The sequence below is a fragment of the Dipodomys merriami genome, unplaced genomic scaffold (assembly GCF_024711535.1).
Source record: "Dipodomys merriami isolate MVZ:Mamm:240054 unplaced genomic scaffold, mDipMer1.0.p SCAF_10, whole genome shotgun sequence".
NCBI lineage: Eukaryota > Metazoa > Chordata > Mammalia > Rodentia > Heteromyidae > Dipodomys > Dipodomys merriami.
This window is the reverse complement of record NW_027202271.1, coordinates 46,167,960-46,192,841: the sequence shown is the minus strand read 5'-3', so window position 1 is coordinate 46,192,841 and position 24,882 is coordinate 46,167,960. Positions and strand designations below refer to the sequence as shown.

The following is a 24,882-nucleotide window of genomic DNA, read 5'->3' as shown; positions in this document are numbered from 1 at the left end:
TTCAGCTTTCTGCCTGTATGCCCACATAGTCCTCAGTCTTCCTGGTCCTGGGGTAGCACAGCTTATTTTTACACGTTTCTGTTGTTTGTGATCAAGTCACATTTTCCAAATCATTGCCCCATCTGCTTGCATAGTGATGATTATGAAGTACTTAGATCCACTTAGGAAAAATGACAAAGAATTAAAACAAAATAGAGATAAACAAAGATAGGAAGGTGGGTTTTTTCCCATTAAAAATATCTATGCAAATGCAGGTGCAGTGATGCACACCATAGTCCAACTACTTAGGAGGCTGTGGCAGGAAGTTTGCTTGACCTAGTTCAGGACCAGACTGGGCAACATAGCAAGACCTCATCTCAAAGGAAAAAAAATTATATTTAACTGCCTCAACTCTAATGTTTCTTTCCAATCTGCAGTCTGCATGGTTATTTCCAAGTTACCCAGGCCCTTTCTGTGATGTGGATTTTGATCTCTTTTAACTGCTTCTCACCAGAAAGTGAGATGTTTTCTTCAAGATGAAATTACATTTTTCTGAGGGGAAAAGAAAGGTTGTTTGCTGGAGAACTTGATTTGACTCAGAGAAGAACAGATTGAAAACCGAAGAATATATTTGCAAATCATATGGTCATATATCTAGCAAAGAACTTGAATCCAAGACATAGAAAAGACAGCCCGAGTAGAAATGGGTAAAGGGTTTGAGAAGGGATTTCTTCAAAGACAATGCAAATGAAAGCCTCAGAAAATCCCACTTCATACTCACATGAGTGATTAACATAAAAGAGAGACAAAAGCAAGTGATGACACAGTGAATGGGGACGTGAAAGCTGCTACTGCTTTGGAAACCAGTTTGGCATAGCCTCAGGATACTAAGCATGGAATGACCCAGCTCTCCACTCCCAGCTATAGAACCAAGAGCATGGAAAAATAGTCGAACGAAAGCATGCACAGTTATTTGTCTTTTTATTATTGTGTTTGTATACTGGATATATGATTTCCATTACATGCCATGGATTGTAGATTTGTGTGTGTATGTGTGCATGGGTGTGTATGTTATAAGGTGAATCATCCCAGAAGCCACATTTTGAAATATAGAATATTGGAGTCTCTGTTATACAGTTAGCAGGCTGCAGGCCACCTGTTATTACAAAGGCCTGCAGCCCCCAAATACCGTAACACATCTAGGAAACATGCTAAAGAGGAAAGAAAGAGCAAAAACAATACCAACAAGCCAATTCAGTTCTGTTGGAGAGCTGAATTGGGATGCTATGATGACTGGAGATGAGCCAAGACACAGGACACGATCATGGAGACACGTGGCATTCTGGTGGCTAGGCTGGTCAGGGCCTACATAGGGCCTGAGTAGGGGGTGGGTCCACAGGAAATTCCCAGTCCCAGGCACTGGACTGACACATTCAGCCAAGTGCCCTGACTTCATGGTTCTGAGCACGCCCATCACCTGGGAGCAGGTGATGGGTGGGAATGTTTCCTTCCTCCAGCAAGAAGACAAGATACCATACCCTACCATTCAACCATGTGGCCAATATGGCATCAGTCAGACCTGACCTCCTTACTTCATGTGTATTTGCTTGTTCTGGGGCTTGAACTTATGTCTTGGGCTCTGTCCCTGAGCTTTTCTTGCACTCAAAGCTAGCACTCTGCCACTTTGAGCTACACCTCTACTTCAGTCTTTTTTGGTAGTTACTTGGAGATAAGAGTCTCATGGACTTTCTTGTCTGGGATGGCTTTGAACAACAGTCATCAGATCTCAACCTCTGAGGATTATAGGCATTAGCCATTGGTGCCTGGCTATGGATTGTATTTTTGAGAGAGAAGGGAACTGTTAGGTAGTTGGGAGTAAAAAGTGGTGGTCCTAACACATACCTGATAACATGTGGCCCATCATAGCATTTCTTGTTCCCATAGTGCCTTGGGCTCCTGCTCCAAGGCTTCTTTCTGCTCCAACTCTTCTTCCCATAATGCCCTGGGTGCCCATTCAACCAATGGAAAGAGCCAGAACTGGGCATACCTAAGCCATTAAGCAATCAGTGAAAAGCCAAGAGGAGCAGAAATGGCTGTATTTCTATACTGTCCCAGAGAACAAGGCTCTACTTGCTTATGTATCATTTTCATTTTGTTGATGTCCTTTGCAGAAAAGCTTTTAATTGCGATGAAGTTCAGTTTATCTATTTTCTCTTATAGATTGTGATTTTTGAAGGATTGACTCCCACCTTATTCCCCCAAGTCAAGTAAAACACCAGGTACTGCTCACCTGACCGAAGGCAGGCCACTCCCACTAGGGCTCAGTGGAAAGTCCTCATTACCCCAGGCGGGACATTCCACTCTGGACTTTACTGAAAGTACCCATCCCTAGCCCCCAAGTAACTACAGCCTGAGTTTTGCTCCTTTGCTTCCTTGTGAAGACCTATATAAGCCAGACCCCAAATCCAGTCTCTTGAACAACCTCCATACTTGTGGGAAGCTCTGTATCACTTGCTGGCAATAAACAGTCCTAGCCTGTTGAAGATCAGGTCTGGTCTATTCCTTTTCCATTCTCCTCCATTTTCTTAACAATTTTGGTTCTGTTTCATTTTGTTTTTTGTTTTTTTGTTGTTGGTGGTGGTGGTGGAGGGTTGTGGGGCTTGAACTCAAGGCCTGGGCACTATCTCTGAGTTCTTTTGCCTAGGTCTAGCACTCTTGAAGCCACTGCTCTCCTTCCAGTTTTCTGGTGGTTAGTTGGAGATAAAAGTCTCACAGACTTTTCTGCCTGGGCTGGCTTTGAACTGCAATCCTCAGATCTCAGCCTCTGCTAGGATTACAGTTATGAGCCACCAGCACCCAGCTAGTTCTGTGTATTTTTGAGATGATAAAACTATTAAATATATTTTATTCTGGGCTAGTTGGTTGCTGAAATATGCAAGAGGAGCCTGCTATAATTGAATAATTAATGTAACCTTGATATTGAAGAATAATAAGCCCATAGGGTATTGATAGTTTTTCTTGTTTCTCTTTGAAGCTCCCTCTCCTTTCCTAGCACTTACCGTAACCTTATGTGTATAACACGTACTCAAAAAGTACTTATTAGTGAGAACTATTCTTAAGCAACAAGCAAGGTGTGGTAGCATTCATCTGTAGTCCCAGCTAGTAGGGGGTAAGTTAGGAGAAACATGGACTGAAGCTGACTTCAGACAAAAGCCCAGGATTCTTTCTGAAAATTAATTGATGCAAAAAGGCTGGAGGTGTGGTAGAGCACCTGTCCAATGAATCCAAGCCCCACTGCAGCCAAAACAATGTAATAACAACAACAACACAGTAGTAGTAGTTATTGTAGTAATCATTGTAATAAAACCTAAGGAAGGTTGCCTAAAGAAGGGTTGTTTTCGCTAAAGGCTCAGTCTTAATTTTGGTCTGGGCTCTGTGTGTGTGTGTGTGTGTGTGTGTGTGTGTGTGTGTGTGTGTGTGTGTGTGTGTGTGTGTGTGTGTGTGTGTGTGTGTGTGTGTGTGAGCGCGCATGCGCATGCAAGAGAGAGAGAGAGAGAGCGAGAGAGAGAGCATTCTTTGGCTCAGGGCCTTATGCCCTCACTTAGTTTTCTTGCTCATGGCTGACACTCTGCTACTTGAGCTGCACCTACAGCCTTTGTTCAGGCTCTGAAGACAGATCTGAATTCAAATCCTAGCTTCACTAACTGTGTGGTCATTCTTAAGCTACTTAACCTCTTTAAGCCTCAGTTTCCACATCTGTAACAAGAGATAATAATGTTTATTTTGGAGAACCATTGCAAAGATTGCATATAAAACCCTTCACATAGATAGAGGTTCCACAGTAGCAGTTACTGTTTATATGTATGAATGGATCTGTATTCTAGTTTCTCCATTTGGTAAAATGTGAGTGCTGCTAGTCTTGAGCCACTTCAGCTGTGGGCATTAAGAACAATGGGTAAGAAGGCATGTTTTGTCCCTTTCCCTTGCTAAGTAGAAGAGTCTATTTTTTTTGGAACCTCAGGAGTGCCTTCCTTGGTCCCTAATCAACTCTGTCCTAATGGGACTCATGCAGACAAGATTTGGAGTACACAGGCTAGTTGCTGCCGTACTTTGTGCAGTAGCCACTAGCCATTTTGAAAATTAAAACATAGAAGGTTTTTGATTGTGCTCATTACGTTTTAGTGACCAGATGGCGGATAGCTGGTGTATTAGACAGTGTGTTGCAGAATACTGTCATCATTACAGCTCCGGTAGAAGGGTTGGGACATTGTAAATGAGTTCGTTAGCCACTCAAGCCAAATTGCCCCACCCCAGCACTTCTCTTGCCTGCCTTGAGGATTACTCAGTCCCAGGTTACTCGCAAGGAATTGCACAACGTGGGGTGGTTTTATTCTGTGTTACTGTTGGTTTTTCCCAAAGTCCAGCTTCTTCCTGCTGATGCTGCTTAGTGAGTTTGGTCACTTGGGAGTCTAAAAGGGGCCCCTAGGAGCAGTTACAGTTGTGGGGAGTCAAGATGCTTTCCTGAATCCTTAACATTCTGGGTGATCTGGTGCTAGAACAAAAGAAACCAACATTACTAACAGACATGGAAGATTCTGGAAAATTTTCCAGTTACAGATTATGTTCTAAAGATTGGAGTCTTTGTAATTAACAAGAATCCTTGCCACCCCCTGATGCTTTTTTTTTTGTCTGACCCCATTAATCTGGAATCAATTCCTGATGACTTTGGACATGGTCTAATTAAATTGTAATTTACCAGCAGTCTTTTAATTGACTTATAAAACAGGAGGTATGTTAAACTCCTCTTGTGGACAGGACGGCTCGAATGTCTTTGCCTCTCTTTTTCCTATCCTCCCCATCTTCTGAAATCTGCTGTGAACCATTTTATGACTTCTTGGGTGTGGTTCCTGGATGTGGGACGTCGTACTTGGCCCTTGACATACCTCTTCAGGGAAGTAGGCCTTGAATCAGGGATGAATGAGGGTGCGTAGACGTACACATTCATTTCTGTCTGCTGTTATCTAAGTGCTGAAGGGGCCAGGCCTGGCAAATGAGTCACAGTCATGCTTAGGTGGGACGAAGGTAATGATTTAGAGTATTTCAGTTAGTTCCCAAACTAAGCAGATTCTAGTAGATGTTGTTTGGCAAAGTGAGTCTTTGGATAAGTCAAGTTTGCAAACAGTGGGTTAAGTACAACTGTACAGGCCCTTGCAGGGGCTCAGGGAGTTCAATAGGTGAGAGGATATCATGTCTTTCCTAAGGAGAAGTAGAGCATGTTTCCAAGATTTACCTGATGGCAACATCCCGTGGCTGGCCAGCCTGCAAGACAGCCATTTGGGGATTGCTTCACAGGGGGCCTGGTGAGCTGAGACAGGAAGACACCCACTGTCATAAATACTTCTGCTTTTTGTTTTTCAGGGTTTTTTTCTAAATAATTATTTTTAACCCAACCAGTTATTTGAAACTCTCAGACACTCAGGAGCTCTAATCAAACCAAAGGCCTGGAGATTAGGAACATTATCTGGGGAGATTAGGAACATTATCTGGGGAGATTAGGGATATTATCTGGCCTGAAGAGAAGGTGAAAATTATTATTATTTTTAAAAGGAATCTATTGGTGAAGTTTTTTTTTTTTTGCCAGTCGTGGGGCCCGAACTCTGGGCCTGGGCACTGTCCCTCAGCTCTTCAGCTCAAGGCTAGTGCTCTACCACTTGAGCCACAGCGCCACTTCCAGCTTTTTTCTGCTTATGTGGTGCTGAGGAATTGAACCCAGGGCCTCATGCATGCAAGGCAAGCACTCTATCACTGAGCCACCTTCCCAGCCCCTATTGGTGAAGTTATTGAATAATCAGTTCTTTCCGAGATACATTTAGCGTCTGCTTCATATGTAAATATGTACATATATGTATATATCTGCTTCAAGGGAATATTGTTTTCTAGAAAAGAAACAGTTGATAGGCTGAGAATTCACTGATGGCTCTTAGCAGGCATCTAAAGCTCTCAGCACAAGTTTTGCTGTCAAGGGGACAGATTGTATGTACAGCCTGTTTCCATTAATTCTTTTCTAGGCAGATTAATTAAATGTACTTTTATTTTAAACTTGTTCTAATAGAATGTTAACCAAGGAAGTGTCTGATAATAGAAATAATAATAGCTAACATTTAATAATAATAGCTAACATTTCATAAGTGATGGTTCTAAGTGTTATATGTGTGTTAGCCATCTAATCCTTACAGAAAGGCATTGGGGTAGTTTTTTTTCTTTTTCCTTGCTTCCTTGCTTCCTTGCTTCCTTGCTTCCTTCCTTGCTTCCTTCCTTCTTTCCTTCCTTCCTTCCTTGCTTGCTTCCTTCCTTCCTTGCTTCCTTGCTTCCTTGCTTCCTTGCTTCCTTGCTTCCTTGCTTCCTTGCTTCCTTCCTTCCTTGCTTCCTTCCTTCCTTCCTTCCTTCCTTCCTTCCTTCCTTCCTTCCTTCCTTCCTTCCTTCCTTCCTCCCCTCCTTCCTTCCTTTCTTTCTTCCTCTTTTTGTCAGTCATGGGGCTTAAACTCTGGGTCTGGATGCTGTCCCTGAGCTCCTAAGCTTAAGCCAGGCACTCTACTGCTTGAGGCATAGTGCCACTTCCAGTTTTCTAGTGGTTAATTGGAGATAAGAGTCTCACGGACTTTCCTGCCCAGGCTGGCTTTGAACTTCCATCCTCAGATCTGAGTAGCTAGGATAACAAGAGTGAGCCACGAGTGCCCAACCAGTAGCTGTTATTTTTTATTCTGGCTTAATAAATAGAAAACATAGTAGACATTTTATAACAGTGAGGCTTTGCATCAACTGTTGGTTCCTAACAGTGAGCAACAAAGCAGATTTTTCAGACCACATCTTTAATTTGGGGATTCTGCCACTTTGCCTAAAACTCCCAAAGCAGAATGCAATATATAGTTGATTTTGCAATTACTTTGTTCTCCTTTAAACATATTATTTGGTTTTAAACTTCTAATTTGCCAAAAAAAAATTTAACACAGGGTCTCACTGTGCTGCCCAGGCTGGCTTTGAACTCACTGTGTTGCCCAGGCTGGCTTTGAACTCACTCTGTAGCCTAGGCTGGCATTGGACTCACAGTCCTCCTGCCTCAGCCTCCTAAGTGCTGGGATTATAGGCATGTGACAAGATTGCTCCTAATTTGGCATTTAGGGTCAGTAGGGTCAGTAGATAGATTTATTCAACAAGCTTTTCTTAAGCCAAATTCTGGCCCCATTCTTGGGCCAGTTTGATTCTGGGGAGGGAAAGATGATGGAACCGCCGTCCCCCAGTCTCACAGAGCTGTAATCAAATGAGCAAGAGGAATAATCTTCCAGCCAGTTATCACTTCTTCAACCATGACAGGGAAAGTGGCCTCTTGCATCTTGTTTTTTACAGTTAAAGAGAAAACTTTTTGCCTGTAGGCTACAGGGGGAAAGCACACCTCTTCCGTGACTTTGAGTTGCTTTCTAGTCCTGAGATAATTTACCCAGAGCACTTCCTGAGGGCAGCAGCATGATGCTGCTCCTGGATGCAGCTTCTCCATGTTGGGGAGAGGGATGAGCACTGTGAAAGTGCTACGTGTCCCTCTGGTCACCCTAAATGCCCTCTCTAGGGCAGGATCAGAAGGACTTCTCATGCAAAGAGAGGAAAGCTGATACAAGGACACTTCTCTTGGACTGGTAATAGGGCCATGTGGAGTGTCCTTTACCATAAAGCATTTGGGTTATTGGTTTGAAATGAGTACTGGGTCAGGTGTTTACCCTGCTAGGCCTAGCCTTGAGGCCCAAACTGCCTTTGTTAAATCAGCTTTAAAGGTAAACAAAGAGAGATAGGGCAGGGGTGGGGGCAATGTTCCAGGGAAATTCTTCATAGAAAAGCTTGTTAAGTTGATAGGCCGGGCTCTGAGTGTTTCAAGAAGCCAGATCTAACTGCTCACCTGGGCTCTCAGTATAATCTGCAGGTGTCTCTTCCTTAAATCCACCTTGATGCTTGCTGTGCTACAATCATTAGATGTTCATTTGTTTGTTGGATTGTACGGTTTTCACAGTTGATGATGCTCTCTAGGTAGAATAGACAAAAGGATTGTTTCTGAGATATGTTCATTGAGGGCTCCCCATGTGCCAGGTGTTGCTCTAAGCATTTTTCATGTTGGCAAACTGCGTTTAACATGCTTCAGGGATTTACTGACTCTTTGTGGGTTTTTTTGGATGGTGCCAAGGGCTGATGTTTTTCGTGTGTGACGTTTCTAAACTTTTTTTTTTTTTTTTTGCCAACAATGTGTTTCTTATTTTGTGTGTCACTGAAGTTTCGTTCTTTTGTCTCTGTGGTCAGGTAGTGACCTTTCAAAGGTTTCCTTAAATGTCTAGGTCCTAAAAGGGGGGGGGGTGGGGGGGGAATGTGAGATTTGTTTCTTAAAATGTTCTAATAGACTCTCTCAGGAGAACTGTTGATGCACACAGGGCCAAAACCAAGGTGGGCATCTGTATTAGTTTATCAGGCACTGCCGGACCAACCAAGAGGCACATGCAACTTTTGGAAGACAAGGTCTGTCTCATTGCACACCTGGTACCAGCCAGCTGCTCCATCATGGGAGCTGCTAGCAGGTTCACATGAGCTGGTCACTCAAGAAAGATAAGTAGCCTTTCCCTTTATAAGTATTCTCTTGGTTCTATAAGCATCTTTGTAGGGCTCAGAGTTCCTACCTGGCTCATTCCAGTCACACTTAACAGCTCAAATGGTTTCTTTAATAGAGGGGTAACTGTAGATCTTTCTGCTGTACTAATATTATGTGTGACATCACTCCCAAAAGCCTGGTTTTTATTTTTTATTTATTAACTAAATATTATACATTTAAATATTATATATTTCAGTTTGTAGCAATGTAATATCTTGATAACACAAACATTTCAACATTCCCATTTCCTTATGAAAGCCTTACAATGTTATGCTTTATGTTTAACATTTAATTTTGTTTTGGCACATCCACATGTATGTGCAATCGTGATCAGACTCAATCCCTCTGTCACACGCTGATTTTTCTCCCCACTTCCCAAACCAATCTTAACAAGCTTCATTGCTTCATTGTGATACATGCACAAAAATTATTTTGATCATATTTACCCTTCTTCACTCTCACTGTTTACCCCAAGTCTCCATGTTCTGGAGAGGACTTATTTTGCACTGAGATCATTACATGATTCTTGTCTTTGATTCTGTTTATGTCCTGTGTTACCTTTATTGATTTGTGTGTGTTGGACCAAACTTCTTATCTGGAATGAAGTCAGCTTGATCAGGTGTATATTTTTTAAGTGTTTTTAAGTCTGGTTTGAAGGAAGTTTATTAGTGTCCCAGAACCTAAGTCAATGTCAAGGTTCTCACAGATGTAAAGTGATGGATCTGTGACTTACACTTAGGCTTTTTGATGCTAATGTCTGAGCACTGGTGCTATGACTTAACCTGAGATGTCTTCCTAAGGCCCACATGTTATAAAGGCTTAGTCTCTTAGTTGGGAGATGGTAGATACTACCGTAGTGGGTAGTCCTTCCGTCATTGAAGGTATGCCCTTGTAGAGAATAGTAGGACCCCACCACTTCATCTTTCCCCCTTTTTCCGAGTCACCATGAGGTGAACAGCTTTGTTCCACATTTTGCTCTCTGTAATGATGTACATCCTGCTTTGTCACAGGCCCCAAAGCAATGGGTCCAATTGACCATGGACTGAAACTTCTGAAACTGTGAATTAAAATAAACTATTTCTCTGTATATGTTGATTATCTTAGGCATTTTGTTATGGCCATGAAAAGCTGAATAACAGTCTTGGTAACATCTTTTGCCATTACAGGATCGTGGTGGGTGAAAGACAGATTTCCAACTTTCAAAAACAAAACAAATAAGACAGTGCAGATAAATAACATAATTGGCTAGTGATCATGTAAAAATGAGTTTCCTGTTGTCATTAGCATTCTGGCATGACTGCTTCCCCAACTTAAAAAGAAGAATATGCAAATGTATATGTCATCAAAGTGTTAAAAAATGATTCTCTATATGAAAATAACACACAGATTCTAATTTGAATACTTTAAAAGATGGTATTTAAACATTTCATATTTCTTCTTTGTTATTTGGGACTGTGAAGTCTAAGTGGAACACAATAGAATCCAGAAGCGATTGATGTTTTTTAGACAAGAGGAAAAGAAACTAGTGTCTGAGAGGAGCATTTCATCATTTCCTGTCTCTTACAGAGAAACAGCTGTCTATACCTTGGGATACTGAAGCTATGTAAGGGTACTTACCGATTAGTTTTCCCACCCAAAGACTGCCTATTGGGTTGCAGGCACTGATATTAGCATTGAAGAAACAGCAGTGTGAACAAGACTGACAAGGCCTTTCAGAATGGTCTAGTTGAGGAATGAAGACAATAAAGAAATACAAGAATCAAATATAAAATAAAACAGATGATGAAATTTTATGAGACAAATAAAGCAGGGGAGAGAAAAAGTGCTTCAAGGGCCAGGTTTGAAAGAATGACCAGGGCAAGGCTTTGCCACGGAGGTGATACTGGAAGAAATACTGAGGGAGATGGCAGGGTGGGGGGGGGAAGCTTTCGTACACTGGCTTTTGTTGCCAGTTGAGGGCATAGTAGGATGTGCGTTAGTTGGGTTGAGGGGGGAGGAAAGAGACTAAGTCCCTACTTACTGAAATGGCCCTCTCCTGAGGGATAGAGGAGGGGTATAGAGCTCACCTTAGGGGCCAAGACCCCCATTAGCCATCCTAATAGCAACACTGAGTAGGTAGCTGAGAGTACCAATCTGGTTCTTGGCTGGAGATACCCATGGCAGCCATCAGCATGTAGATTGCACTGAAATCTACAAAGTTGTTTGAAAGTACCAAGAGAGTACACAAGAGGCCCTGTGGCCAGTCCTGGGGTGCTTGGAAGCAGGGGAGATGAAGATGATATAGTGGCTGAAACTTGGAAGGAATAAATAGTCTATGAGGCAGAGAATCGAGTGTCAGAACACAAGTGAAAAGTAAGTTTTAAAAGGGGAGTGGAAGCTGGGTGCCAGGTTCTCATGCCTATAATCCTAGAATTCAGGATGTTGAGACCAGAAAGATCAATGTTCAAAACCAGTCTAGGCAGAAAAGTCTATAAGACTCCATCTCCAAAATAACCAGCAAAAAACCAAGACTGAGGTGTGGCTCAGGTGGTAAAGCCTTAGCCTAGCAAGCAAATTGAGCCAGCATGGGAGTTTAAATCCCAGTACTACAAGCAAAAAAAGTGTAACCAAAACTTGACTACTGGATTTATCAATGGCCACTAGAGGTCATTGGTGCAATTACATTGGAAGCTGGCTGCCAATTGATGCCATCTGTCAGGGCTTTTCTCTGCAAAGTGGACAATGTGTGCACATTGTGTACCCCGTGGCTTAGATCCAGTCTTTTTCTTACTGTGCTGTGCAAGTGGAATTATCTCCACAGCCTTGTCCTTGTGCATGCTCAGTTTTAGAGCCAGGGTGGTCTAATACAACTGCTACATCTCTCAGCTGCACAAAACAAACCCTGGGCAGGTGAAGTGATACAAGCAGATTTGTGCACAGTAGAGCCAGGATGGTAATTCCAGGATTTCTAACATCAGCTCTGCTGTTTTCTCTAGCATACCTGGCCTGGGTGCTGAAAGCCATAGAAGACCAATTATGGCCATAGAAACACTGGTTCTTTTCCTGGCTAAGTCCATCTTCTTCCTTATGACTTGTTGCATATAAATAGAACATTATGTCTCAGAACGCTTTGGAGTTCAGATCTGGGTTCGAATCTTAGTTCTCCCATTTTCAGTCTGCATGACTTTGGGTAGTCTATTTCATCTCAATGAACCTCAGTTTCTTAGTTTGAAAATGGGGTAACAGTGGTGCCCCTTCGAGCTGTGACAGTTTAACTACTGTTCATCTGCAAAGCACTGTGTACAGCCGCAGCACTTGATGGATATTCCATGCATGGTAGCTCTTATGATTATTATGGTATTGGGGCCTTGGCTCCTAACATATTGCTTTTGTTAAAACCATCTTTAAGAAGAATTTTAATTGATGCCATTGCCTGGGGTTTATTTACGTAACAGATTGAATAGAGTTATACCCACAAATATGTCAAGATCTTCCCTAAGAAGTTACCAGATGTCTTTTTCCCCTCCTAGTTGCTGCTGCTGGGGGGTTGGGAGGGGAAAAGAACCAAATAACTTAAAACAGCACACTGCAGACTCAGGGCAAATATGCAATTTGTTCCCCTTTATCAGCACTGAGAAAACAGAACTGTCAGTTTCCAATTCCCCAGCTTGCCATCACTCACACAGGGAGAGAGCAGCGGGAGGAAGCAGCCTGGACGTGCCAGGTTTACCTAAGAACTTGGGTTGGCCAGTTCAGTGCTCAGAGACCTTCACAATGCTACAGGCTACTCTGTCTTGTTTAGAACATGTCTGTGATTATTGTTAAGAATAAGGTACCTGTTTTCAAATGAACCCGCCCCAACTCAGATTGGCACACACACACACACACAACCACACCCCCCCCACACACACACCACTACCACCACCACCACCACCACCACCAACAACAACAACTTGAACCTGTCATAACAGTAGCTGAACATTTCTTGATTTCAATCTCACTGTGTGTGTGTGTGTATCACTGATCTGTTACTGTGTGTGCATGTGTTTGAGTCAGTGGTCTGTAACTACGTGTCTGTTACTTTGCTCTGTTTCTTTGTGTGGTGTGTACGTGTAGAGCAGAGCTTGGGAAAGAATAGAACAATGAGCACAAAAGAGTGAGTTATGGAGTATTTTTTAGTATTGTTTCTTTAAGCACATGGGAGCTTGAACTCATTCCATAGTGTGCTTTGCATGTTGTTTTAGGGTAGGACCTGCTGTAGTGATCAGAAAAGATAAATATGTCTCCGTGGTAGTTAATAGCATAGCTTATTCTCATTCATGCAGTCAATATTTATGGGATTTTATTTATATGTGAAATATTACGATAGGCAAGGGCCAATAAATTATATGTAATACTAAAACCTTTTAATTAGTAAATTATATATTATGTAAATAATGTGAACATTGTAAAGAATCCCACTTAACCAAAGTATAATAGAAAACATTTCCTTGCTATTCCAGACCATCCCATTACCCTGCATTTTCCCCTGCATATCAATGAATGTACAGGCATATCATTATCATCTCTTATTTATATATATATATATATATATATATATATATATATATATATATATATATATTGCTTTCAAGAGGTTCCATCTCTTGCTTTTTTCATTCAGTGATCATTCTCATTAACATGTGAGCACCACCAGATCTGCCCCACTGGTTTTATTACAGTCACAGAGCATTCCATTGTATGGATGTACCATAATTTAATTTTCCAGACTCCCAGCTTGTTTTAACAAGGAGACATTACTTCCTGCATTACAGAGTTCTCTTAATGAGAAAAACACAAAACTATGGCTGCTACCCTCAAGCTGGAACATCACAGATTTACAGTAATAGGAGAGGGGTGACTTGGTCTTTCTATGTTACAAATAGATCATTTATTTCACCTATTGCTTTTTCCTTCTTGATCCAAATAGATGAAGTTCAGCACTAAGCATGACTGCATATTCTGGATGAATGGAGGCTATGTTAGTGAGGTTTGTTCATATCACCTGTATGCCTGGCATCTAGCTTTCAGAGTGGCATTCTCAGTTAGTGCCTCTTAGGAAGACACAGTGAGTAGTTGTAGAGAAGGAAGCCGTGGTCTGTCAGCACCTAGGAACAAAGGTCACTCTCGTTCGACCAGCAAGATGGCACATTTTGTTCTGTTTGGCAGGTATTTTAAGTTGACACAATGATCAAGTCTTTAAGCTTGCATGGTTGAGACTGTGGAAGCATGTAAGCATTGGTCAGAATTGTCCTCCGAATTTTTCCAGGCTTCAGGGTCTGGCTCTGAAGACAATGGATGCACTTTGGGTAAAGGTGTCCCCTGCTCCCTATGGCAGGACTCTCCAAGTTGCACTTCAGGCTCACATGGGTTCAGCAGACAAATGGTCTTCCTTAAGGTCAGCTGACAATGTAAGTAGTTGCTCTGGAAAACGCTCAGGTTTCTTTGTCTGCCGTCAGTAGTCCTGGCTTCTGAGAGGGCCCATGGAGGCATGATACACAGCCAATGGCCTGTACAGACACTGAGATGAAGATGAAGATGATGCAGGCCATGGCCTGAGGAAGCTTGCCCGATGCGTGGTGAGAATGGCACACCAACTGCAGACAGCATGTCAGGGAATTCGCATGTTGTACCTGTTTCCCAAATGTAGAGCAGGGCTGATAACACTACTTGACTATATTATTGCGAGGAATACGTGACTCAATATGTGGAAGTTTCTCCACAGTGTCTGAGTGCTCAGTAATTGTGGTCATTTCCTTTAGCACTAAAAAATGAAAAAGGAAATGACAACCATGAGATTTTGTAGTCGCGCACTGGGCTGATAAATGTGAACCTGTGTGTGCTAAGAACTTCACGTTCAGCCCCTCACCAAATCCTCAGACTGCTCTGTGAAGTCAGATATATTAACGATGTGGAAATTAAAGGTGAGGGAGGCTGAGCATCAGGCCCCATGGCACCTAATCATGTAGTAATAGCAATCTGTATCTGACTCCTTCCTTCAAACAGTGTTTCCAAGGAAATTTAGAGGGATGGGAGTAAACCTTTGTTTTGTGGACAGAGAATGAAGCCCAGACCATTTACACAACTTCTTGTCTCAGATTTTCATAAGCAAAACCCCAGTGTTTGTAGACCTTGGTAGAGCTGACATAGCATAGTGGAATATGTCACTCCAAAAGAGAAGAGCCAGGACCCCTGCCTCAAAACAGGACAGTTTGGCAAGGAAGGTTTTTCTCAGAAGCCATGCAATACAAAATGGAATGGTAGGGCTTTCCTCTGGCAGAGAGGGGTTTGGAAGAAGGCCACTGGGTTACCTGTAGAGCCTCCATGAGGCCATAAGGTCCCCAGGTTCTGCCAGCTCTTTGGTCCATGGTCCCTCAGGTATCATCCTGTCTACAGTCCCAAAGGACTTGGGCCATGTGATATCTGTGCCAGGAAATGGGAAGAAACCTGAACTGACCTTTGCTTTCATTAGTTCCTGGAAGACCCACCCAAAGGTTTTTCTGTCTCCTTGGTTGCGTGGTTGCAAAGATGGGAGGATGGGTGGGGAAGTGTAATGTTTTCATGGGACATTAATGTCTCCAACTAAAATCAGATCGCTATGAAAAAAAAAAAAAGGAGACTAAGTAGAGAGCTAGCAGTTGTCTACCACCTCAGTGAATCTTTCCCTTTTAAGGAAAAATACTGAAATTCAGAGAAGACATGTGGCTTGCCTCAAGTTCTCCCAGATGACAGGCACATCACAGATGGGGATTTGAGAGGCTCTTTCCTAGGCTTTTCTTCATTGTACTTCTATCATTAATCTACACAAGACTTAGGCAATCATTCTCAGGCTACCATTCTGGCTTTGGAATTCTAAAGGTCTTTCTCATGAAGCAATTTTATTAAATTAGCAGGAACTGTGTATGCCTCTGGGGGAAGCAGACTATGGAAGATTTATTTTTTGCTTATTAGTCTTGTGTCCTCCAGTGTTTTCTTGATTTACTTCTTGATAACCTACCATTTTATGAATTCAATATTGCCCATCTTTTTAGTCTGTTTAGTACGTATTGATTCTTTCGTGTACATGCTGAAGATTGCCTGTGGGCATCCATTTGCTGGGAAAGAATAATCACTGTGCCAGTTAGTAAAAGTGGAAGTGGCAGCACATGAACTCTTGCCTGCATCATGGGGTGGAGTCCAGATTTGCTTCATTGTTTCAGGAAGAAAATATCATAATTACTATTGAGACCTAACATTTTCCTATTTTTAAAAATTCTCATTTACCACTCATAGGGGAAAATAGTATTTTAAAAAGAAGATTAGCTGGCCACAAAAGGCTCACACCTGTAATTGTAGTTACTCAGAAGGCTGAGATCTGAGGGTGGAAGTTTGAAGCCAGCTTGGGCAAAAGTCCATGAGACACCATCTTCAACTGACTAGCAAAATTCAGGACTGAAGATGTGGTTGAAAGTGGTAGAATACTAGCCATAAGCAAGAAAGCCAAGTGAAAGCACAGGCCTTGAGTTCAAGTCCTGGTAGTAGCACAGAAAAAAAAAAAAAGACTGAAGACTGAGAATGTAGCTCAGTAGCACAATGTTTGTCTAGTGTGTCCAAGGCCCTGGGTCTGAATTTCAGCAGTGAAAAAAAAGTCATTTACTTAACAGCTAGACCTGCCTTCAAGACCTGCCTTCATCTAATTTACCAAATGACAAGAAATACACTTAGAATTGCAAATGTAAAACAGTTTTGCTGCTCAGAGTCAGTCTTCTCAGTAAGAGGTTAGAGGCAGTGGGTACAGACTGGCCTTAAGACGCTTAAGGCACTGGGCTTTCATCAGAGGAGTAAAGGAGAATGGCATGTGAAATTTGATTGTAGACAGTCAGGATGGGGTGATGGAGGGTGTCTCAGTATTTGTAAACACCCAGACGGGGAGGCAGGTGGGTGGGGGAGAGGGAGGCAGGGAAGGAATGGAGTGTGAATGTGGTACCTAGAAGGTGGCCAGTTTGGTTGGAGGACCCAGCAAAGTGGGAAGGGGCCCAGTTAAGGCTGGATGAAGAGCAGTCTCCACCTTTGAGTCCTGTAATAGGTTAACGATTTTCTATTTCATCCTAGGAAAACAGTATCTTTTGCTTCTATGTAGCTAATGGCCTTGGTGCAGGGCAACCAGAGTAAAGACAGAAATCCATTGGGAAACCATGGGGAAGACATAATTATGACTTGGACGAAGATAGTCAAGTGTGGGAAAAAAATGGTCCAAAGTAGATCAATGTTCCATGTGTTGGTGATTCATGTCTGTAATCCTAACTGCTCAAGATCCAAGGATTACACAGTTTGAAGCCATTTGAAAACTCCATGAGTCTTATATCTAATTAGCTAGAAAAAAAGCTGAAAGTGGTAGAGCACTAGCCTTGAGCAAAAAAAAAGCTAAGGGACAATTTCCAGGCCAGAGCTTAAATCTCAGAACCAGCATTAAAAAAAAAATTAAGCTGGGTGCTGGTGGCTCATACCTGTAATCCTAGCTACTCAGGAGGTTGAGATCTGAGGATCAAAGTTTGAAGCCAGCCCAGGCAGGACAATCTGTGAGTCTCTTAACTCCAATAAACTGTTCAGAAAAAAAACAGAAAAGTAGCACTGTGGCTCAAGTGATAGAGCACTAGCCTCGAGCAAAAGAAGCTCAGGGACAGAATCTGGGCCCAGAGTCCAAGCTGAAGGACCAAAAAAAAAAAAAAAAAAAGAGGATACATGCACACACATATATACATGTATATATATATATACGCGTATGTGTATGTGTGTATGCATGTGAAAGAGAGAGAGGAGAGAGAGAGAGAGAGAGAGAGCGTGCACCTGACTTGTGGTCTTCTATAGAGCAAGATTAGTCTGGGTGTTTGGAAAGGATGACCTCAGGATGGTGCTCAGGCCACAAAATCATCCGTGAGACATCTTCAGAGGAAGGGAACTGGGGTTTCTAGTGGGATCATACAGCTTGCTTGCTCCTTCAGGTACAGCCTCCCTGCTCCCCTTCTCCTCTTCCAGCTTTGATTCATTGGTCTTGGTTCTCAGAATGCATGGAATCCCTTTTACATGACAGCCATTCCAAGGCCATAGCCCTGTTAACTAGTCTTCCTTCAGGTACGCACCTCTGTTCCTCAGCTGCTCCTCATGGGACTTATTTTTGAAGCTCTTAGCCAACCTGTCAATCACTTTCCTCCACACACATTCCATTGTTCAATGTCCTTTCTAAATGTGATGGATTGCAGTTAGCTGTCACCTTGACTACAGCGCTGAAGGCCTTACAAGAAGAGGACACCAATTCCATCTTCAGTGTTTATATTTCTCATTATAAAAGGTAATATACAGTCACAGAAGAACATTGAAAAAATACAGGAAAATACTTTAAAAATTAAAATTGCTATAATGCTATTATCCAGAGGTAATCAGCTTAAATTTTGGTTAGTCTCTTCTAAATCTTTATAAGTATATATAATATATTATATATAATATATGTAGATAAGTATATCTCTTCATTATCTTAAAATTTATACAAATAAGCTTCCTTTTTCATTACTTTTTTTGTGCTGATGGCACTGGAATTTGGACCTTGTACTTGCTAAGCAAGTATTGGACTACAGGAGCCACATACCCATCCATATCTTCAGCCATTCATGACATTACAAGTTGTACTTACTGTTTTCTAGCCAGATGCAGGTGGCTCACGCCTGTAATCCTAGCTATGCAGGAGGCTGAGATCTGAGGATCATGGTTCAAAGCTAGCCCTAGCAGGAAAGTCCATGAGACTTATCTCTAATAAACCACTAGAAAACCAGAAGTGGCACTGTGGCTCAAGTGGTAGAGTGCTAACCTTGAGCTGAAGAGCACAGGGACAGCGCCCAAGCCCAGAGTTCAAGCCCCATGACTGATCAAAAAAAAAAAACAAAAAACTTATACTTGCTGTTTTCTGATGCAATGAATTGTTCTGATTTGTGTGTGTGTGTGTGTGTGTGTGTGTGTGTGTGCGCGCGCGCGCGCGCACGCGCATGCATGGTGCGTGTGTGCATGCACACATGCTGATACTGGGACTTGAACTCAGGACCTTTAGCTCTTGCTTGTCTTTAGCTGTTGCTTGCCTTTAGCTCTCCCACTTGGGCCTGGGCACAGACATATTCTGGGTTTGGGGGATATATGTTCAAGTATCCTTGGGGAAGGATCACACACTCCCTACCTCACTTCTGGCAGGCATCGGGGATCTTCCATTTCAACATCCCCTTGCCCAGTTCTGAGGATATGCTGCATGGAGATAATCCTACACACACAGAGAGCAGGTGTAGATGGAAGACCACTTATTCAAACAGCTCATGACTTTGATTGCTTGCTGGGTGCCAAGCACGAGTCAGGTTTATTTCTTGTATTTGTACCAAGTACTACAGATAATCCCAGAGTAAAGATGGTTTTGCTGTAAGTAATGGAAGAGTTGACTCAAGAGGCTTTAACTGTAGATTGTTTTGTTTTGCAAAGCTTTTCTTCTTCAAGTGTAACACACGTTCAGACATGTGCATGAATCTTTGATTCATTATCACGGTTTCTATCTCCATAACCACCATCTGGCTTGCTGATTGGACTATTATTGATGTCTCAGAAGCGAACCACCAGCCCCCTCCTGGTCAGAGCCTGCGTCTTCCCCACAGCAGTGGCCGTTCTCATTGCTGATGGTACAGTCATGTTTACCTGCTTGTAAACCTCATAGAAGTGAAATTACAGTATGCATCGTCCTTATTCATTTTTCCCCCTTTTCTTCAAGAGTTTGGTACTGAGACTGGCTCTGTAGGTAACTGTAAGTCGTACATTTTTTCTAGCTGGAGAGCATTCATATTATTTTACTACTGATGGATATTTGTGTTATTTCTGGTGTGGAGCTACTATGAATGGTGCAGTGGGAACATTTTTGGTAAAGCAAAGGATACTCATATGCTTCAGGCCCAGGAGTAGTGTTATGTAATTCTATTTTTTAGTATGTGAAACATCACTTTAAAAACAACTACTAAGCCAGGCGTTGGTGGCTCACGCCTGTAATCCTAGCTACTCAGGAAGCTGAGATCTGAGGATCGAGGTTCAAAGCCAGCCCAGGCAGGAAACTCCATGAGACCCTCCAATAAACCACGAGAAAACCGGAAGTTGTGCTGTGGCTCAAGTGGTAGAGCTCTTGCTTTGAGCTGAAGAGCTGAGGGACAGCACCCAAGCCCAGAGTTCAAGCCCTAGTACAGACAAAACAAAAACAAAAACAAAAAACAAAAAGTCTACTGTGTGTGTGTGTGCATGTGTGCGCATGAATGCATACACACATAGGAAGGTAAAGCCTTTAAAAGGAAAGATGGAGAAGAGAGAGAGAGAGGAGAGAGAGAAAGCGAGAAGCCAGAATTCTGTAGAAAGAAAGGAGACTGGGATCTCAGGTCCTATTGAAGGGGTGGGCACAGACGCTGCCATTCAGCCTGGCTGCAGCCTCTTGGAGAGATGCTCGTTCCAGTGAACGGGACATTAACTCTGTTGCTGGCAGCACCAACAGGAGCTGCCACTAAAAGAAGGAAGTTTCTCTAATTTAATTATGAATCTCAGGGAAGCATGCCATGATCCTTTCCAACCTGCTGTGCCAGGCAACAAGATGCCACCCGGATGTCTATTGAGTCTTTCAGGTACACCAAAGAGGGCAGGGCATTGAACAGTGTACCGCTTGTGGTGACCTCCATAGAGGAGTTCATTTCTAGGTACAAAGTGTGCCCATACCAAAGATTTGGGTCTAAACTCTGGTCAGTACTGCAAATCGTTTATATCTACACTTGGAAGATTTTACAAGCATGTGGCAGAGTTAGGGCAAAGGAGTCATGTCTTCCTAGGCCTTAGTACTGTCCACACCTGTTTTCCTGGCACTATGGCAAATGACACCTCCTTTGACTCCTAGAAGTATTCTGATTTGCACAATGAATTTTATGGTCACCTATTGAGCATCATGATTGAGGGCCTGCCAGTTATATGCTTTCCATTTTAAGCAATGATCTCTCTACCTTTATTTTCCATACCTAACACATGGGGTTATAGTAAAGATTAAGTGCTGTAGTGGGTTCTAGGTCCTTGGCCCTGTAGTGGCTCAGAAAAAAGGACTTTAAGACCTTCCCTGTTTTATCTTTGCTGTTGTTATCATTGTGGCTAGCTTTTCCTTCAGAGCTGATGACAGAGTGTGAATATATGAGACAACAGAATCGGAGAGCTGTATCTTTTCTCTATCTTGCCTTAAAAAGGTTTTATCTTCCTTCTTCATAGGATAGAAAGAGTAATTAACAATCCAGGGTTAAACTGCAAATACAGAAGCTGATTGCTCTTGAAATGTGAACTCACCATCAGTTGAGCAGGGCTGGATTTAAGTGCTTTGCTTTGTACTTCAGTGGGTAGTTAGGAAATCAGGAGAAAACATTCAGTATTAGTAAGGCAGCCATACCACCTGCTTTGTGCCTATGTGTAATTACAAATAGCATTCCTTTCTGCTCTCAGAAGCTTCAATTTGGGCCTTCATCCTCAGGTAAGAAGTCAGGCTAGAAAGGAAGCATATCTTTGTAAACAAGAGAAAAATAAATAACTTGAATAGATTCCTAAATGGACTATTATTATGCAGTAATGAAAATGAAGGAAGTATAATGATGTGTGTAAACATGGATAAACGCTAGGTAAATGTTAGGTAGAAAAGCAAGTTGTAGGGAAATACAAGTTACCTGTGTAATTTAATTTACATGGAATTATAGCGAATTTAAATGATTTATTGCTTTATCATATATATATATGATAAAAGTATAAGGAAAAACAAAGGAATTTCTAATTCAAAGTTCAGATTTCTGGTTATCTGAATAGTGGAAGCTGGGCTGGAATCATAGGAAGGCACTAGCTTCAAAGATGGTTTTTATTCTGTTTCTCAGAATACCCATGAGTACATGAATGTTCATCTCATTGTTCTTTTATTTAAAATGTGAATGCATGTTATGTACCTCCTTTGGGTTTCTTGGAAGATTTAACAAGGGGAAAAACATATGCAGAGAATCAAAACTAAAGGTTTTGCAGGATAGGTGTTGGATTAGAAACTTTCTCTGTGTGACTTTGAATCAGAAGAGTTGGGAACAAAGGACAGACTATTCTGGAGACAGAGAGAGAGAGAGAGAGAGAGAGAGAGAGAGAGAGAGAGAGAGAGAGAGAGAGAGAGCTTGCATTAGGAATCACAAGAAAAGGTGACAGAATAGCTCAACTAGCACAGGGACACAACCAGCATAGGGACTCCAACCCCAACCCCAACCCCAACTGAGTTGGGGTGGCAACAAAGCCAAGCTACAAGATAAATCAGGTTGCCAGACGTGACACAGATTGCTGGTTCTAGCTGAAAGATTAAGCCCTCAGTTCTCTCAAGCCTTAAATTCAGTGTGGGGATTTGAAAGGACAGTGACGACTCTTGTGTGGCCACCCAGCATTGAAAAAAAATTAATGCATTTTGTCATTCCCTGTATTGTGGAGAACTATAGCCAGGCACCATCTTGAGAGAGGGCGTCTTAATTGGGATCAGCGACTCCAGGGACCTGAAAAACCAGAAACAATCACAAGTCAGGGAGCCTGGGCACACTCCCACAGTGTGTACATGGGGAGGGCCAGACATCATAGGCCTGTGGGGGTCTAGGCTGTGAAAGTCACTGTGGTCACTGGTCCCACTCCCTAAGGAGAGATTACCAGTTCCTAGCAGCCTCTGGTACTGCTTCCCTGCTGTGTGGTTTCTGGCTAGGCTGAACTCAGAGCTTTGAGCCCTTGTGGGAGGGGATATCTAGATTTTCCTATCCTGCTTTTTTTCCTACAGGTAAGTTTACCATTAAACTCGGTAGTCAGAATTCCCGGATCCCTTGTTACCCATAGCGTGTAGAGTTCAGTGCTCTGCTTGCTGTCCCCATTCTCTGACACACTTAAGGGACATCCCTAATTGTGAATGGACATTTACTGGTCATGGGTACACTAACTAGGGGCCTATAGAGTAAATGAGACCCTGCCTAGCCCACAGGCTACAAAGGCTTATTGGGCCAGCAGTGGCTATATGTACACAGCTTCTAAACACAACCTGGAAGCAGACAACTGACTGGCCTATTCCTCAATGCCACCGCTAGTCTGAACAGTGGTTTGCTATTATAGTGGATTTTTTTTCTACTCCTCCTGACTCGTACTAGGAATTGAACCTTCAAGAGCAGGCTGCTCATTAAGACCACCTCCAAATAAAATTGGGAGAAATATTTATCCCAGTAGATACACAAATCACAGAATAAAGAATAACGGAATAAAAGGTATTGAAATTGTAGAAATGCCAAGTAATTCAAAAGTGTAGTTTTCAAAATGATTAGTGATCTCAATTTGAAGCTAGCCCATGCAGGAAAGTCTACAAGGCTCTATCTCTAAAAAAAAACTGGCAAAAAGCAGGGTTGGAGGTATGGCTCAAATGGTAGAGTGTCCGCTGAGCAAACAAGCCAAGTATGAGACCCTATGCATAAAAGAGGAAGAAAAACAGCCAGAAGAGCTCAGAAGAGAATAAGTCTCACTAGAAGTAGAATTAGGAATGAATCAAACACTATTAACCAGAAAACCTTTAAGATAAAAAGAGAGGTTAGTACAGCTCTCTCAATAATAACACCAAATGTAAACAGACTTAACTGTTCAATTAAAAGATGCAAACTGAAGCTGGGCACTAGTGGTTCACGTCTGTAATCGTAGCTACTCAGGAGGCAGAGATCTGAAGATCATGGTTCAAAACCAGCCCAGGCAGGAAAATCTGTGAGATTCTTATCTCCAGTTAGCCACTAAAAAGTCAGAAGTAGAGCTGTGGCTCAAGTGGTAGAGCACTAGCCCTGAGCAAGAGAGCTCAGAGACAGGCCCTGAATTCAAGCCCCAGAGTTGGCAAGAGAGAGAGAGAGAGAGAGAGAGAGAGAGAGAGAGAGAGAGAGAGAGAGAGAGGAGAGAGAGAGAGGAGAGAGAGAGAGAGATTGAGAGAGAGAGAGAGAGAGAGAGAGAGAGGAGAGAGAGAGAGAGGAGAGAGTGAGAGGAGGGAGGCAGGCTGGATGAATGGATTAAAATATAAGATTCGTATTTCTATCTATAATAAACTCACCTCACTGGCAAAGTCATGCACAGACTCAAGTGAAAGAATTGAAAACAATATTCAAAGCAAATAGAAGCAGAACTAACAGTACTCACATGTGACAATGCATACGTCAAGTTAAAATCATACATCAAGTATAGGAAGTCAGAAGTGGTAAAGAAAGTCACCACCTGTTAATGAAAGGAACAGCTCATCAAGAAGATATAACAATTGTAAATATAGATGCACTGAATACTGGTGCACCCAATTTCATAAAACAAACACTGCTGACACAAATGGACAGATAGTCCAGATGCAATCAAAGTGAGTGACTTCACTACTCCACTCTTACAGAGAGATCATCCAGATAAGAACTCAACAAAGAGACTTCAGTTTAACTGCACCATAGATCAAATAGACTTAGCAGACAAAAGTAATTTTCATGCTTTGTGCTAACTGGGATATATATTTTTGTATATTCAAATATCAAAAATTCATCATTTCAAAAAATACACCCAAGATGTTGGATGAAGTGTTATATACTTTTTTATGCACTCTCTTTGTTCTGGGTGGGTATTGTTCATCATTGTGGATAGGATTAGGGAGAGCATTGGCAGGCTTCCAAGCTTTGATGAGGCACTAGTAAAGTGATTTTGCTAGTTAGTTGCTTTAACTCTTTAAAATCTTGGTTGTGACAGCTGACGGGCCAGCTTTGTTCAATTGCCAGTACTGTTGCTGCTCTTGTGAATACTCCAGCACTCAAGAGCAAATGATTTTCTACTCCCTCATTGTGGCTGTGTTTTGTTGCTGACTGCTGTAAGGTAAATGCACTGTTTAGGCCAGGAAGCCCCTGCGGGCCTGCAGAAGGAGGCAGCAGTGGCTGACCTGCGGGGAGAGTAGGGAAAGGGCTGATGCCACGTGTGCTAACTGCACCTTAACCTGGGCCTGGGAGGCAAGGGCTGTATCCTGGCGGGTTACAGAACACCTCCAGCCCTTCCTAGTTGTGAGGCTTTGCTCCTGTGGCTTGGCTAATGTGATTTGCCTTGCTGGTGACCCTGTGAGAGGCTCCCCGCCTGGCGTG

General features: G+C 42.4%; 1 protein-coding gene across 9 annotated transcripts in view; it reads left to right on the top strand.

Annotated features, from left to right (window-relative positions):
• The window catches only part of Tmcc3 (transmembrane and coiled-coil domain family 3), a 297,502-nt gene that overhangs the window by 77,940 nt on the left and 194,680 nt on the right, over positions 1-24,882 (top strand). Inside the window, exon 1 of one of the 9 annotated variants that reach the window (XM_069990223.1) lies at positions 2,510-2,528. The exons of the other annotated variants lie outside the window; for them this stretch is intronic. The gene's annotated coding sequence lies outside the window, so the exon portion shown is untranslated. Of the gene's footprint in view, positions 1-2,509; positions 2,529-24,882 lie in introns of those variants that run through there. 9 annotated transcript variants of the gene reach the window in all.